Here is a 15,366-nt window from a genome sequence, read left to right as displayed (position 1 = left end):
TTGTTTACTGATATTAGCCATACCGTATCAAATTTCATTGGTATTTGTATAATCAAAACAAAAAGAAAAGAACAAATTATTTCAAGAGATGTTACAGAATATTGCTTTTAACAAGTTAACAGAAAAATGAAAGCCTGAATTTCACTAAGAGCCATTTTTATTGTTCTTTTGTTTTCTCACTTTTTTAAGATTTGAAATCTACGAAAATTGTTACATGTAAGTCGTACGTAAAATTGATCATCAGAAAATTATCTCCCTTGTGCCGAACAGTATATCAACCAATGAAATAAATGTAAATTTTCACATCATGTATTTTCTACCAATCACAAAGGAGAGGAAGTGCACAACCCGAAGACTGTAAATTATTTCAACTCTTCATACCGTCTTCCAGGAAGACGGTAATAACTTCCCTGATCATCGAGCCCGATCAATTACAGGCTTTTTAATAACCGTGCCGACCACTTTAAACTTTACCGACCTCTAGTTTCTTTTCTTCGGATAATTACGGAGGGTTAAGTGGGGACATGTAATGGGATCCTCTGCATATAAGGACGCCAACGATTGTCCGTGCACCCGGGCATTCGGAATACCTCTCACAATGCTGACCGCTGCTAGAAGTCATTAAAGAAGATTTACATGGGCGATGAAGGTTCATTAGGTGATCTTGCAACAACGGCTACAATGCCTGTCATCGAAGTCCGGGCGAGGGCCATATGCCTGCGCAGACCATTTAATGTGTTTCTTTTCTAGATCATAATTCAATCGGGTGGCGGTCAGTGCAAGGGAAATTGAATTTCTTTTTGAGGAGAAAAGGATCTAGTTTACCAAAATTATAGCATTTTGCACATCACTATTTTATGGGGCACTGCATGTCAGGGTTAATGAATGCAATGGACCTGCATTATCAACTTACTGACCAAAACTGCCAGCTGCCGAAGCCGCAATTTAAACTTTTTTTTGTGTCTTCCTCTTTCGATCTTTTTTCCCCCTTGCTACCATAGAATTAAGATCAGAACGGTACTGCACATTGATAAGGTTTCCTCCAGAATAAAAGAATAAAAAATTTCAAAAAAAATAAAAATACTCACAAAATATTTTTTTTTGTTTAATTCATCGTTTATTTATTTTATTTTTTTGGACTGGTAAACGAAATAGAGAAATCTAATTTAATCCAATTTTTATTGCTAGCAAGTGTACATGCTTTTATATTTGGTTGAAAATTCTAAATGAGTCAATCTAAAAGAAAAATATATCCAATACAAATGTAATAAACCTTTAATTTGTTTTTAGGGGGAGAAATGTTTAAAGTTTGTTAGGTTTTAAACATGTGATTTTATCATTTTTTTTATTCTGAATACTTGACCGAAAAAAAACCCACAATGACAGGGGTTGCGCAAGAATATCAATGCAAGGCATTCTTTCATTTCCTTCGATCTTTGTTTCATCCAAAATAGACACAGAATCTTGCCGCCAAAAACTCTTGTTTGAATAGTGAAACACTGAAAATGAAACAACATGTATTAAAGAAACAAAAGAATATCAGCCAATCTGCAGCTGATGCTTAACCCACCAGAATTGACTCAATGAGGTATAGGGTTTCTGAAATATCAAATTTGTCCTTACGAATGTTGATAAAGTTTATCTGAGAATGAAGCTCTCAAATGGATTGGATATAAAGGAATTAACATAGAGTGCGATTCACATAGAAGCTGAAGAACCTGTCTTCACCTGGTCTAGAGAAATTTAATTGATACAATAGTACGGGGGTTGACTCGTAATAATACACCCCAAATAAATAGAAAATTATCGTTTAGAGCTTGAAAAATTATCTGCAGGACATAGTATCGGGCTTATCGTCGGTGACACCAATTTTTCTCAATTTAAATGTCATGTCCCAAATTGAGGATGACTATTATACGGAGTCGTATGAGGACATGCGAGTAGCATCATTCCGGATTCCCGTGTTGAAAACAACACGGTTTGGATCCATCCATCACAATCAGCTTCAACAGAACGCTTGTTTATTTGTCATAGAGCGCAGTATGAAGACAATTTCTCTCCATCTCAACATTCATTTCGTTTTATGAAATCAAATAATTTTTTCTCAGGTTCCCACCAATTTCCTGAAATAACAATACAGATGCGAAATCGTCATGCATTTAATTATGGAGATCGAGAAAGGATTTCTTTTTCCCCAGGACAATATTCAAGATGAAATATGGCTATATGCTACAATTGACTTATCGAGAACTACGAAAAATTAACGTATTCAAAAGACGGAGAATAAGAAATATAAATTCCACTTATCGTTTATATTTCTTTATGTTTCTAATCTTTATCATGGGTCTTGCAGACTGCTTATTCATGTACATGTAATATGAATTGCATATAGTTGCTTTTTATTCAATAAAATTTTAAATACAGTAACTAAGTTTTGGTATACCCCAAGTTGATAGTTTTAAACCGCCGTGTTATTTTTCAAGTTTTTTTTTCTTTTTGAAAATTAAGCGAAAGTTTAGTTAAGTTTCATAGATTGATATTTTAATCCGAAAATCATTTATGAAAGAAAAATATTTTAATCATTGTCAAATAATAAAACGCTGTATGGTATTGATGGATAATTCCTAAAATTTATAATTATTGGGTTACAAACTATATCTTTTGGACTTGGAGATCCAGTTTGATTTTACTTCTTTTCCTTTGCGGTGGTGGTAGCATTATTTTATCAGTTTATTCTGTATTTCATATATATTCATTCAATACATTTCTCGATCCTGGATTAAAAAAACATTCGTTTTCTTTGTATCATTATTTTTAAAATACTAAATCGCACTTTAGTTGTAAAGAGATGAGCTATGACTAACATACCAGGCGCTGGGGGGGGGGGGGGGGGGTGACTTTTTCTGCGAGGTGCACATAGTGGCAGTAAATTGTCTTGTCCAGCACGACAACAGCACAAAAGGAATGGCGATAAATTTTACAGGACATTTTAATTAATTCATGATTTAATGCTGCGTCCATTGATCAGGGAATAATGGGGATTGATCTAACGCTGTTTAACTGCGGATAAGTCCGTAATAAAAATATGCAGGGAGATCGAATTAGCGTGAAAAATATATGTCATGTTATGGCTGTACCTGTCAACCGAACAAACGCGTGCGAGATGTCTGAAGTGACCGTTTGAATTCCGCCTCGTGTCGCCGGCTAGCACCACAATGGACTTTTGAAACACGAACTGTCCGAAAACACAAGAAAGTGTTATCTCCTCGGCTAACATGCTGTAATCCCTGGCCATTTTGGCATTGATGTTTAAATGAATTTGGATGTTAGTTATGACCGGTGCACGTGCATTAAACATTATTACGGACCTATTTGCAAACGATGGTCTTCTAGGAGCGCAATATTCAAGGACCTTATTGTGTAAAAATGGATTTTGTTAATATCTTAAACTAATAGAGGCAGATAAATGGCTTTTCAGATGACAGGAGAGAGCTGCAGACTTCCACAATCTTTTGACCCCTACAATGGCCAGACTTTCATTAAATTTCCATATCGTTTTTGCATGAGCTGAGAGAAATGAATCGCAGGCCTTACTATAACGTATTTACATAGAATATTGGATATTAATCGCGCAATTAGCGTATTTTTCGCAGATATTAAGAAGCAATGATGGACACTTGTCGACGAGCGAGAGTTCGTAATGGAAATCGCCACAGATTTATGAATGCGGAATTTGAAAGATGTATAAATGATTGAATAATGTATTAACATATTAGGCTATTGGTCATTATAAGAGACCATAAAATAGCTGCCAACTGCCTTACGTTGAGTGGACAGCAGTCCTAAACAACTGTTCCTGAAAATTTTGGCGTTGGATGAATTGGTCTGTTTTCATAAATAATATTTCAATGACGTCAAAATTATCTCGATGCTCTATAGTTCTGTACATATTTCTATCTCGAGAGTAAACCTTTGATCCCTTTGTTTACAATGTATAAAGTATGATACAATTACATGTATACACGAAAAAAAAATTGTAGTAAAATGTGGGACCAATGCTTGTTGGTAAAATTAATAAAAAAGATTTTTCCTATATACTTTTATCTTATTTCATTTGTAATACTAGGGACAAATGTTTTTTCTTTAAATATACTTTGTTTTAGCAATAATAATTAAGAAACCTATCTCGAAACTGGACATTGAGACATTTTTAGAAACAATATAAATGTATATGTATTAAGTGCTGTCAAATATTACACGCACCAACAATATTCATGCAACAAAAGTTAATTCAGACAGAAAAAAAATGAATAATCATCTACTTTAGATTTTTGAAAACAGAATGATATCAGTAAAAAATTCATAACACCTTTCTGATCGATGCAGGATTTCTAAATTGGATATTCAAAATAGCGATTTGATATAAAATAGATAAAAAAGGATATAAAATTAGTCATGCATTCAAGCAAATGGAGCGAATCTTTCGTAAAAAAAAAATGTTCTTAAACTTCCTGACTATTATCAAAATCGAACAAATTACTTATTTTCAATCTCCCATATGTTTGATATTAACGAATATGGCATTTACGACATCAGATAAATTTTATATCTAAAAAAAATATATAAAAACTGAGCTATCAAATGTAACAAAAAACATTTTCATTTTTTTTTCAAACATCTCAAATAACAACAATGTAAATGCAACAAAAGAAAATAAAAACCAATGACCCGTTCGGGCCAACGAACAAACCCCTTAATCATTACGATGGCGAGGCAATATCTTTCTAAAGGGCGACAATGCATAAGAATGGACTTGATGAGATCCGGCATTTTCCGTAGTGTTTCGATTATCTTTCAAGCATGGCAACCTCGCATTTGAGAGACAGGTGCGGCCGTTTTCATTTTCTTGTTTCTCAGAAGTCAAAGCTCAGGCCAATGGCAGTGTAGGCTAATCAAACTCGCCGTCTAAGAAATATTCGGTTTCAAAGAATTTTCCACGGAGAGCTGAATACTTTTTTTTAAATGGCCCAATGAAGCGAATATTGTATAAGATTTTGTTCCAATTATATGCTTGACGATGCTATGTATTTAGGAAACACAAAACCGGGACCTGTTGAAATCAAAGGCTGAAGCCATAATTCAAAAGCTTATTTGGAAAATATTTTCTTTGGTGGTATAGAATGACAGAATCATTAGAATTTTATGGATATTATCTGTTTATGTAATTACTATTTAGGGAAAAAATTCTCTTTTTAGTACGGAGTCATTAGCAACATCTGCGGTTTGAAAACAATGTCAGCCGAAATCGTAAACATCTCGTTAGCATTGTAATGGAGAATCCCTTTGTAAAAATTTTATTAAAATTTTTTGGGGATAAAATTTTCACCAAAAAACAAAAACCATCGTGTAGTCAAGTATGGATATCTTCTAAAAGGTGAATACTCTTTTGGAGATAAATGTAACCGGTTTGTTTTTAAAAAAAAAAAAAAAAAAAAAAAGGGAAATTGCATGTAAACTTATTTTTGGACAGAATTTCACATAAATGCCACAGAAAAAAAATTACATGCAACTGTAATAAATGTTCTAGATTGGCCAATAATTGAAATGTACTTTGAATGCATATTTTTAGTGCACGCGACACGTTTCTTTTTCGGGATAGAATGATCTTTTCGTTCCATTTTCATTACGGTTAACATTAAACGACTTCTATTTTGTTTTTTCAATGTATATGAAATGTTTTGGCAAAATGAGCTCTTTGTAATTGAAGGTTATCATATTCTGTGGACTTTTATTATTTCTTCTAAAAAAAAAAGAGTGTTAAGACTACATCAAATTGGCCTTAGATAAATGATTTTAAGATATTTAAATTTTCTGGAAAAAATTCTGTACTTGGAAAACAAAATAAATTGTGGGGTTTTTTTTCGGAGCAGTATTGTTGTCTTTATGTGGTTTTTCTTTTTATTTTGTTTTAATTATGTATGTTTGTTTGCTTTGAACGATGATTTTTTGCTATATACGAAAGTCCCGCATACGGCATTGAAAAAATCCTTAGTTTTACTATTGGACGGGGAGGGAGGGGTTGATCGACTGTTTCTCTATTCCAGCAGGTGACACCTCAAGTTATTTACCTGTGAATAATGGTCCTCCAAAAACAAAGGCGGAGATCCCGTCCTTTAATTCTCGTGATCCGCGATCCTATCTGACCCCGGCTCATCAAGTCCCATCTTCGGCGGGTCTCCGCCGTAAATAGTGAAGTGACGGAACCTATGACAACACACAATCGGTCGCGTGTTGGGACGCTCCCTCGCCACGCGACCATTTTGTCAGCACCCCTTTTCGCTTCGGTACCAGAATAGTGTGAAATTTAAATCGAGCATTAAAAATAAAAAGGATCTCCGACTTGTTGCCGAATAGATGTATAGTTTGTTTATATACGGTAAAACTCAACGCTTCGCTTCACCTATTAAAATCCATTCTCCGCCAATCTTCGTCTAATTTCACGCCGATGATATATTAATTTTGCACTTCATTATCGAATACCTTTTCTCATCTTGTGAATTATTGTCGTGCCTACTGGATGCTTTATTGAGGTAGTTTACGGAAAATACGATCAGTATACGTGGACTCAAATCGACTAGTCACTGACAAGCCATTTTTTATAGGAAGTCTCTTCATTTGAGGTACAGGTGTTGCGCCTTTAGTAGATTTTATCTAGGTGAAAAATAACGCGTGGCGAAATCCTCACCACAAAATCTAGATCGTGTATCACTCAGAAATCTGAGGAACGTCGGGACTAAATCAGAAAATTTATCACATTTATAAGAAATTGAACCGCGTTTGTGTCATTTTGTGTAATGTTTAAACGTTACGCTTATAAAAAATCTCGGATGATGTTACTAATTAGGAAGAGCGTGCAGATAGCAGACAACGGAATATGACTGGCTTTTGGCGCCAATATATCTCCTCTTTTCCCACCCAATTGCACCAGAAAATAATTCGAAATGATAATTTCATTGATCTTGTTTTATTTTTTCTCCCCGTGACATATTGTTTCCAAGCATTTTCATGTCAGGTGCATTTAAGACATCCAAGCAGACGAGTCACTCATTGAGAAGATTGATTCTACCAAATTTTTTTTTATGAAAAGTAATTTTTATTCACAAACGATGCAGCACTATCGTTAATTGCATATTTTTAAAAAATCTTCTTAGATTATGCAAGTTATTCATCAAATCATAAATATTAATACAAATCAAATTCATATCAAGTCCCGAGTAATACCTGTGTAGAGGACAAGTGTTTACTATACACGCAGATTTTGAGTGTTTGTAGAAGCAAATCAAATGAAAACTATAGACAAGGTGAAGGGATCTTAAACCAGTTTCTTAATTCTCTAGAAGTGGGTATTTTATCAAATGCAGTCAGTAGTGAGAAATTTTTCTAGATCGTTTCCATTTGAAGTATACTTTATAGCTTTACAAAAGCCAAACGTTTGCGTCGCATCGACAAAAAAAAAGTGCGCGTGAAGGTAACCCTGGACAAGTACCGTTCATGTACATTCATAAAAGCAATTCTATTCCCATCAAAATTTAATTGCATTTGTACGAGGTGTTAGACTCTGTCGCTACCCCTTATTTGAACACAATTGTTAGATGAAAAGAACTGACGAAGTGGGCCTCAATTTAACATCAACTGGAACACAATCTTGTGAAATATACACCGGGTACTGAATAAAAGAAATCGACGGGGTGTCCACAGGCAGTGGGAAACTCCTCTAGAACCAGCGGGAAAAAATCGGAGGACATAGGTGACATCCTCATTGTGTTGGCCATTGGTGGAGACAAAAAGCGTAGATTTATTAGGGTCTACACAACATTCCCATGATCGCGGACGTTGTAAACATGCACGCTAAAAAGCTTATTTCGGAATTTAAAAACAGACTCGCGGCAAGAATTACCAACTAAAATACTGTATATGTCAGTTTATCTGTTATGTGAACTGTTTTACGACTAGAATCCTTTCGGTATTACCTTGAACTATTGAATCCAAACACAAATAACGTAAAGTGATAAAATTTTATTGTCAACAAAAAGATGTATAAATCATTAGTTTGGAATATTCCCTGTAACTATTTCTATCCCAAGGCCATGCTTCTTCTACATTTATTTCCTCTCGATTGTTGTTTGTTTCTGCTATACAGTGCTAGAATGAGTATCCTATTTATTTTTATTACATTATAAAAACAAAAGAAGGCATTTGTAGTACTCTATGATTATCTAATCTTTGTTTTCGCCAGTGTAAGAGCCACAAAACTGATTAAATTTGATAAGAACTTGGCCCAAACTACCATGAACAAAAACAACTATACACATATAAAACGAACAAAATAGATAAAATAAAGCCATAAACTACACCGATTCTAAAACCAAAATCCCACATTATTGTCCACATCCCTGTTTAAGGGGATTCCAATGCCCTTAAAGAGGTATCACGTTGATTTTTCCCCTCTTCTCTTTTTCTCCCAAGAGCAGCCGGCGCTCTACCATAATCGCGTAACTAGCTAACAATAGGCATAATATCCGTATTATGCAACTGCATCGATTACTGGCTGAAAAGAGTGTGCGTGGCCATTGGCGCGGGAATTACAAAAGTTTGAAATCGGGGAAAACTTTTTCACTTCGCGAAAGAAGTTTGTACTTTTCTTAAAAGTGTAGTACAATCTTGTCCATCGCTGAATTTGGTTAAAATTGAGAATGGCATATGGTAGGGTAATCCAGAGTGTCTGTTTTGTAATAAAGGTGCACCTTGCCAGCTCTTTCTTCACGCGTATTTTCCACGCATAGACTAATGCTATCAAAAGCCATTACTGTAAATGAATCTCGAAATGATGGTTTAATATCCCTATCCATTATAAAAGAAAATGAAATTAAATTTCACCCTTTTTACAGATCACCAAATGCTGCTTTTTTAGCACAGCTGAAAGAGGAATCAAATACAACTGCACATAGTTTTTTGTGCATTATATTGAAGCAAGGCGCGTAAGCTTATTATCTCTTCTAAATCTTTATCAATAGTTTATTACATTGAGCATGATACCTTTTTTCTTTTTACGTAATTTCTTTTATGAGACGGAGAATGCAGCTGCTTCTGCTCTCTGTACACGGCTGTCTGTAGCTCCATGTGCAGCGCCAACTTTTGCATCCACAGAACCCGCTTCTTCTGTTTACCAGAAAGTCTCCAAATCACCAGCTGCCGGGTTAAAGAAAATTTTGAAATAGATAAATAATCGCTCTTGATTCATGTAATGAATTTGGCGCAGAAGGCATTCGTTAAATAATGCTGCAAGAGGTCCAGTCCTTGAGGAAACTGGCGACCTTCAGCGTGTGTCCCATTGCATATGACGTCGATTTTTATCGCTAAACAAATGCAGCAAAAAGCTCTAATTACGACAACAAATTGAGAATGCAGTGCCGAGCCATGCTTCTTTGTTGGCTGTTCCTAGCCTGGGTCTGTTTGGCTGATCCAAGCGTTCCAACTTTGACTCCTACCTACCCACACGATGCAGGTGCTTTTCGAAAAATTTCCAAGAGCACAAGAGAAGAAACGCAATGGGTTTTTTTTCATCGTAGGATTGATTGCTCTACGATTTTCTCTCTCTTGAAGTTATTACGAAAACGGTAGTAAGAGGGTGACAAATAGACGCCCAAGAAGCTCGCTCTGTCTTCTGGCAGGAAACCTTTGTACTTCAGAGACATCGTCACACGTAACAGCAAGCACGAGATGCAGTTGTCTTGCAAGAGGGAGAGGGTTCGCCATGAGCCCTCTGGCCCTCGGTAGGAAGTTCCTTTAACTTCTCCGGTAACATAAAAGAAATGCTCTCCGTAAGCCTTCTTAGGTCTATCATTACGAGGAGGCTTTGTCGTATTACTGTTTTATTAACTTACAAAGTGTGCTCGAACAGCATGTAAAGCACTGCTTTGTTTACTCAGATGTCAATAGCGGTATTCGTGTTTATATTTGTTGAAAACACTTGACTTTCGAAAGTTTTATGCAAGAGTATACATGTTAAGAATATATTTTGAATAAAAAATAAAGAGTTTCGTTAATCTGTAAGTTTTTCGCTGTATATAAGACCAATAAGTCTGTAAAAGTTTACAAAGAAAACAAATTACTCTAGTAAACTATATTAAAAAGAAGATTCATACGATCAATTGAAAAGTGAGAAGACACAATTAAAGTCTAACTATGAAGAAAAATATTCAAAGTAAGAAAAATGTGTAACCTTGTGACTTTTTTCTATGAAATGAAGTTCTTAAGTCAAAGTTGAAAAGCACCGAACAGTTGTAAAAACAGTGCTAACAAACGGATTGGTCTGGAGATGCTAATGTTGTTTACTTTAATTAAGGCCGATGAAATCCAATGATGCCATCCAGTTCTACATTTGTGAGCCTTCATTCTCCGTAATGATGTAACTGCTAAGTTCTTTAGATCAGTGGGACCCATCCACAAGAAGACTGATATGTGATCCAATAAATAAATTGAATTCTGGAATTAACTTTCACATCCGAATAGCAGCCCTGTCACAACGAAGATAGAATTAATATTAACATTTGAATATTTTTCTATTTTTCTCTTTCAATTGTCTGGTCCTCCATTTGGGGTGGGTGTAAAGGATTGCACACCGAGACTTCCAGCATCTGTAAAAACAAATAAATTATTCCACATTTCTTGTCCAAGAACGAAATAAGTTGGAAAATCTACCAAATGAAACCATTTTTCTTCCTAATAAGGTTCTACCCTGATGTCTTAGAGCTGTCGAAAAGGCGGATTCAAAAAACAATTAGCAGACGATCAGATACATTTCCTAAACGAGTACGGCAGGTTTTGCATTTGAGGTCATTGAATCACCTCCGAGATCATGGCTCACACTCAAACCATGCTGTATAATAAGAAAGAAAAAACCCCGAAGGATTTCAGTAACAGTATATTTTTATATTTTCATGCATTTATAATTACAAATAAATCGAACTACTTGTCATAAAAGCATGCACCTTGTTTTTGCAGTGTTAATCATTTATTAAAAGTCCGACCTCAGTTGAATTCATTCAAAGAGTAGTTTGCTAAAAGTTCGAACCTTTGTACGTCGACTCTTTTGCTGATTCTTCAATGTTATTGCATATTGCATATGTAAAGAACGAACATGTTTTAAAAGTTCATGAGAAATTTATTAGAGTTCTTGATCACTGGAGACTTGTACAGTGCGATGTATTTTTATACTTTCGAATAAAATAACTTTAATGATCTAATAAAGTTAAAAATCAGAAACAGTTTTGCTAAAAAGAAATGAATAAAGAATCAAAGGCTCAAAAAGCTGCAAACGTGTTCCGTCTAGTTGATAGTGTTACTAGCATTTTTTGTCGTCTTAAAATATCGAATATCTTAAAAATGGACTGTCGTTTAATGATATTAGAAGGAATATGAGAGAGAGAGAGAGAGAGAGAGAGAGAGAGAGAGAGAGAGAGAGAGAGAGAGATTTTCACAAACGGTAACATCACACATTGATTTCATTATCAGGTCAAGGTACATTGTATTATATTTTACACTGTAGAGAATCATTTCAAAAGACGGTAATGTAACCCGTAAAATAAGAAGATACATCTGTCATTTTGTTGCCTTGTTTATAGTTTTTAAAGTATCATGGTGATTATTTCAATTCTAAGAAAACATTATTGTTCAAGTCACTTACAGTGTGAAGAAAAACACACCTTACTGCAATCTGTGGACATTTGGAACAACAAAAAGAAGTACCAGAACGCACTAAAATAAGGTTGTCAGAGGAAACGAGAACCCTTGGCCCTCAATTTGTGGGTAGTAGCGATGAGAATCTGACCCCGTGTTCATAAGGAGACTCTAAAACAATCCTATCTCTTTGTTAGGATAATACACATAAAAGTATTTTGTTACTAAAATTCAATACAACTGCATTGCCTAAAAACAAAGATAGTTCGTGCACGTGTAACAACGAGGTATGTTTAAAACGTGTAGTTCTTCGTGTAACATGACTGCTTCCTCGTTTTGATATTTTTTCTTGATCTTGTAGTGCTGTAAGAAAACTACAGTAAACATATTTAAATTTGACTCGTTGAATGATGAATTCCCTCTGCAGGTTGTCATTTAGACGTAAATGTAAAATTATTTAAAAGCATGTGCAGCGCATATTTGCATATTAAGTTCCATTACGACGAATAGTAAAGGAAGTAACCCCCCCCCCCCCAAAAAAAAACAACAACAAAAAAACAACGCATTTCGGTATATATTTTCAAATGCTGATATCAGTTACAGTCTGTTATATATGCAGTGGGTGTCGTATTGTATATCAGTGTTATTTAAAAGGTTGAAAAGAAACATGTTGGCTCCTTGTGAAAACGCAGTGCTAAGAAGTTAATCAGAAACAGGAAGTTTGTAATGCATACAAAACTGCATACCCAACATTTCCATGACAAATGCCGAGGGACTGTGTAACAAATATCCTTAATTTAATTTTTTCAAAATTCTGATTTTTTTTATTTGTAATTTTTAAAAAAACGTTTTTAAAGGGTGATTTAATTCTCATTTCTTAGAGAGAAAAAATATCACAAGAAATTTTCTTCTAAGAACTGGTGAACGTTTTTTCACAGGGTTTTGTTTCATGATCCTTCTCAAACTAAATGATACTGTGATGTTGGTTTACATTCATACAATATTAACACATCCCTCATGTTGCAATTGCATTAAAATTGTAATGCACATAATTTATATGTAAATGTTGATCAGTTGATTTCATTCAACATCAAATATTTAAAGTCTTAAATACAGGTAGAGTAAAAATTAAATACAGTTTGGTGGGATTATCTATCGAGTGACAAAGGTTAGTTACCGAATCGAACAAGACTAAAACAATTTTAACCGGAAATCTAGCACGCTTCCAAATCTGAAATGCGATATGACATGACAATTGACACGTGATTCGGGCGCGGATTTCGTCATTTTGCATTTCAATGAGGCTTGTCGTGTGTTGCTAATTGCGAGAAATGGGATCATCTGAAATTAGCGTCAAAATAACCAGCCTGATGGAAAAACTGGAGCATTTATTCTTTATGATGAATGAAATGTTTTATTAAAACAAAGAATATTTTTAGAACTATTTTTAAGGTTGCCATTCCGTACAGACGGAACGCTCGTTAGTTTGCGCGATATGTTAAATAAAGGATTTAGTAAAATTTATTTCCAAAATATGCGCATGCTACACACATTTTTGTCTAATCCTTTTAAAGAAAAATAAACATAAAAGCCTTAAAATTTGTCCCTTTATTTAACAAAGTACTTGATTTAACAAGATCAGTCGTTCTTTACGATTGATCCACGTTATGATATTTAAATTTCAAATGCACTTATTTACCCGAGTCTTGCAGTCTCTCGCTATGTTGCTATTTAATTTCTAAACTTAAAATATGTGTGCATGTAATATTTCAAAATTTCTATACTTTCAACAACATTTATATATATTTAACAGTATTCTTTATACAGAGATGGTGCTAGATATTGTACTTCATTAATCAGAAATTTATATTGTGTAGTAAGTTAAAGTTTTTCGTGTTTTTTTTCTTTTCATTTTTGTAAATTCATTCCATTCATGATGACTTTAGCGCTGATAAACTTGTAAATCCCATTTATGTTTTTATTTCACGAATAAAAATATATTCAACGTTATTGGATATTTTTGTTAAAAAGGGGCATTATGTTTACCCATAACTATCGTTTTTTGATAAGGGAAAAACATTTCATTGGGTTTCAAAAAGGAATTTGCCAAGATGACACAGCTCAGAAATCACAAAACGATTAATAATTGATCACCCATCTGTCTCTGCAATGTAATTCCTCAAACTAACCGAAAGGAATAACCCCTTATGAGCACTGAAACTTTTCATTTTCATTTTTATTCCTGAAACACTTTTATCTCTTTTTTCGGGTCAAAAATCCGTATCTGTGCATCCAATATTGTACGGCGAGTTTGGTCTTTTCTGTTTGGCGTGTAACCGATTACCACCGCGCAATAGTCGGCGTGGCCGTCCAGCTGTGAGGAAACCCAATCTTAATTTCGTCAACCCATCCGTAATAAGAATCCCCCTATCTGAGGACAGTTTTCTTGGTCAGCGAGGGACCTACGTAACCTCCACGTTCCCCGCAAACGTTTGATGCATTATAAGTTTATTTATTAGTCTTCTGTAGAATGATTTGAACCGCATTTGTCATACGAGGGTCACATGCAATTAAACAGGTCAACGCCCATCCGTCTCGGGAGGGTCATTTCTTTCACCCCGCGAGCAGTTGGTCCATTCTGAGGGAAATGGTTCCCCTTCGATTTATGACCGATACAGCGAATTTTCAAATTACCCAAAAGACATTGCAGAGATCATTTCAGGGTGAAGAGAAGTCACTAAAATTAACGTGAAAATAATTGCAAATAATTATTTCATGCCCCACGAAGTGGACCAAATAATGATCAAGTTTCTAAGACTCTCTTTAAGTATGTATTTACTATTCGGCACTTGACTCCCAATGAAGAGATTAAAAATCTTACAATGCGATTTAAGCGGACTGTCTCAAGTGACGCTATCTGAACGACAGAAATTTGAGAAACATTTATACCCCGAATTTAATTAAATATAATAAAAGTAAAGTCATGTCTAGGTAAAGTTAATCTGTAAATATCCATTTCTAAAATTGTATTATTTATCTCTCTCCCTGTTTATTTGTTATATAGTCTGATAGAAGTTTTTTCCCTTTAATTTGTTTCTTTTCATTTTTTTATGCATAGCGTGTGTATATCTTCTTGCCATGATGTGAAATTTACAATTTTGATTTCTTTTTATTAAAATTTTCCACTGTTAAATCTGTAGGAAGAAAAAAGTTTTTATTTTCAGTTGCATTACAATATGCGAGTTAATATTTCCAGCGTAACTTGCAAATTTCAATTAACTTTTCATATAACGCCAATCACTAACGTAATGGTCGGCAAGATGTCATGCGTACCGTCTGTTCACCAAATACGGCTGCAGACAGTGGTGTAATTTTGTATCACATGTTCTCTTTGATTGCCTATAAAAACAACGTATTGTTAATCGTTATCTATATCCCCTGTACAAACAAACCACGGGTCGGGGTCTTTGCGCCATTGATACTTTGGATTTGTGAGAATTCTGATAAACCGGATTTTTTTTTAAATTTTACGTTGAATCGCTGTCTTCCGAATCTCTATCTTAACATTTAACTCGGTCATTAAAAAAACATTCTTAAATTCATACCCTAGAACCGTGAAATGCTTAA

The sequence above is a fragment of the Magallana gigas genome, chromosome 5, assembly GCF_963853765.1.
Source record: "Magallana gigas chromosome 5, xbMagGiga1.1, whole genome shotgun sequence".
In the NCBI taxonomy this organism is placed as follows: Eukaryota; Metazoa; Mollusca; class Bivalvia; order Ostreida; family Ostreidae; genus Magallana; species Magallana gigas.
This window is presented reverse-complemented; position numbering follows the sequence as displayed.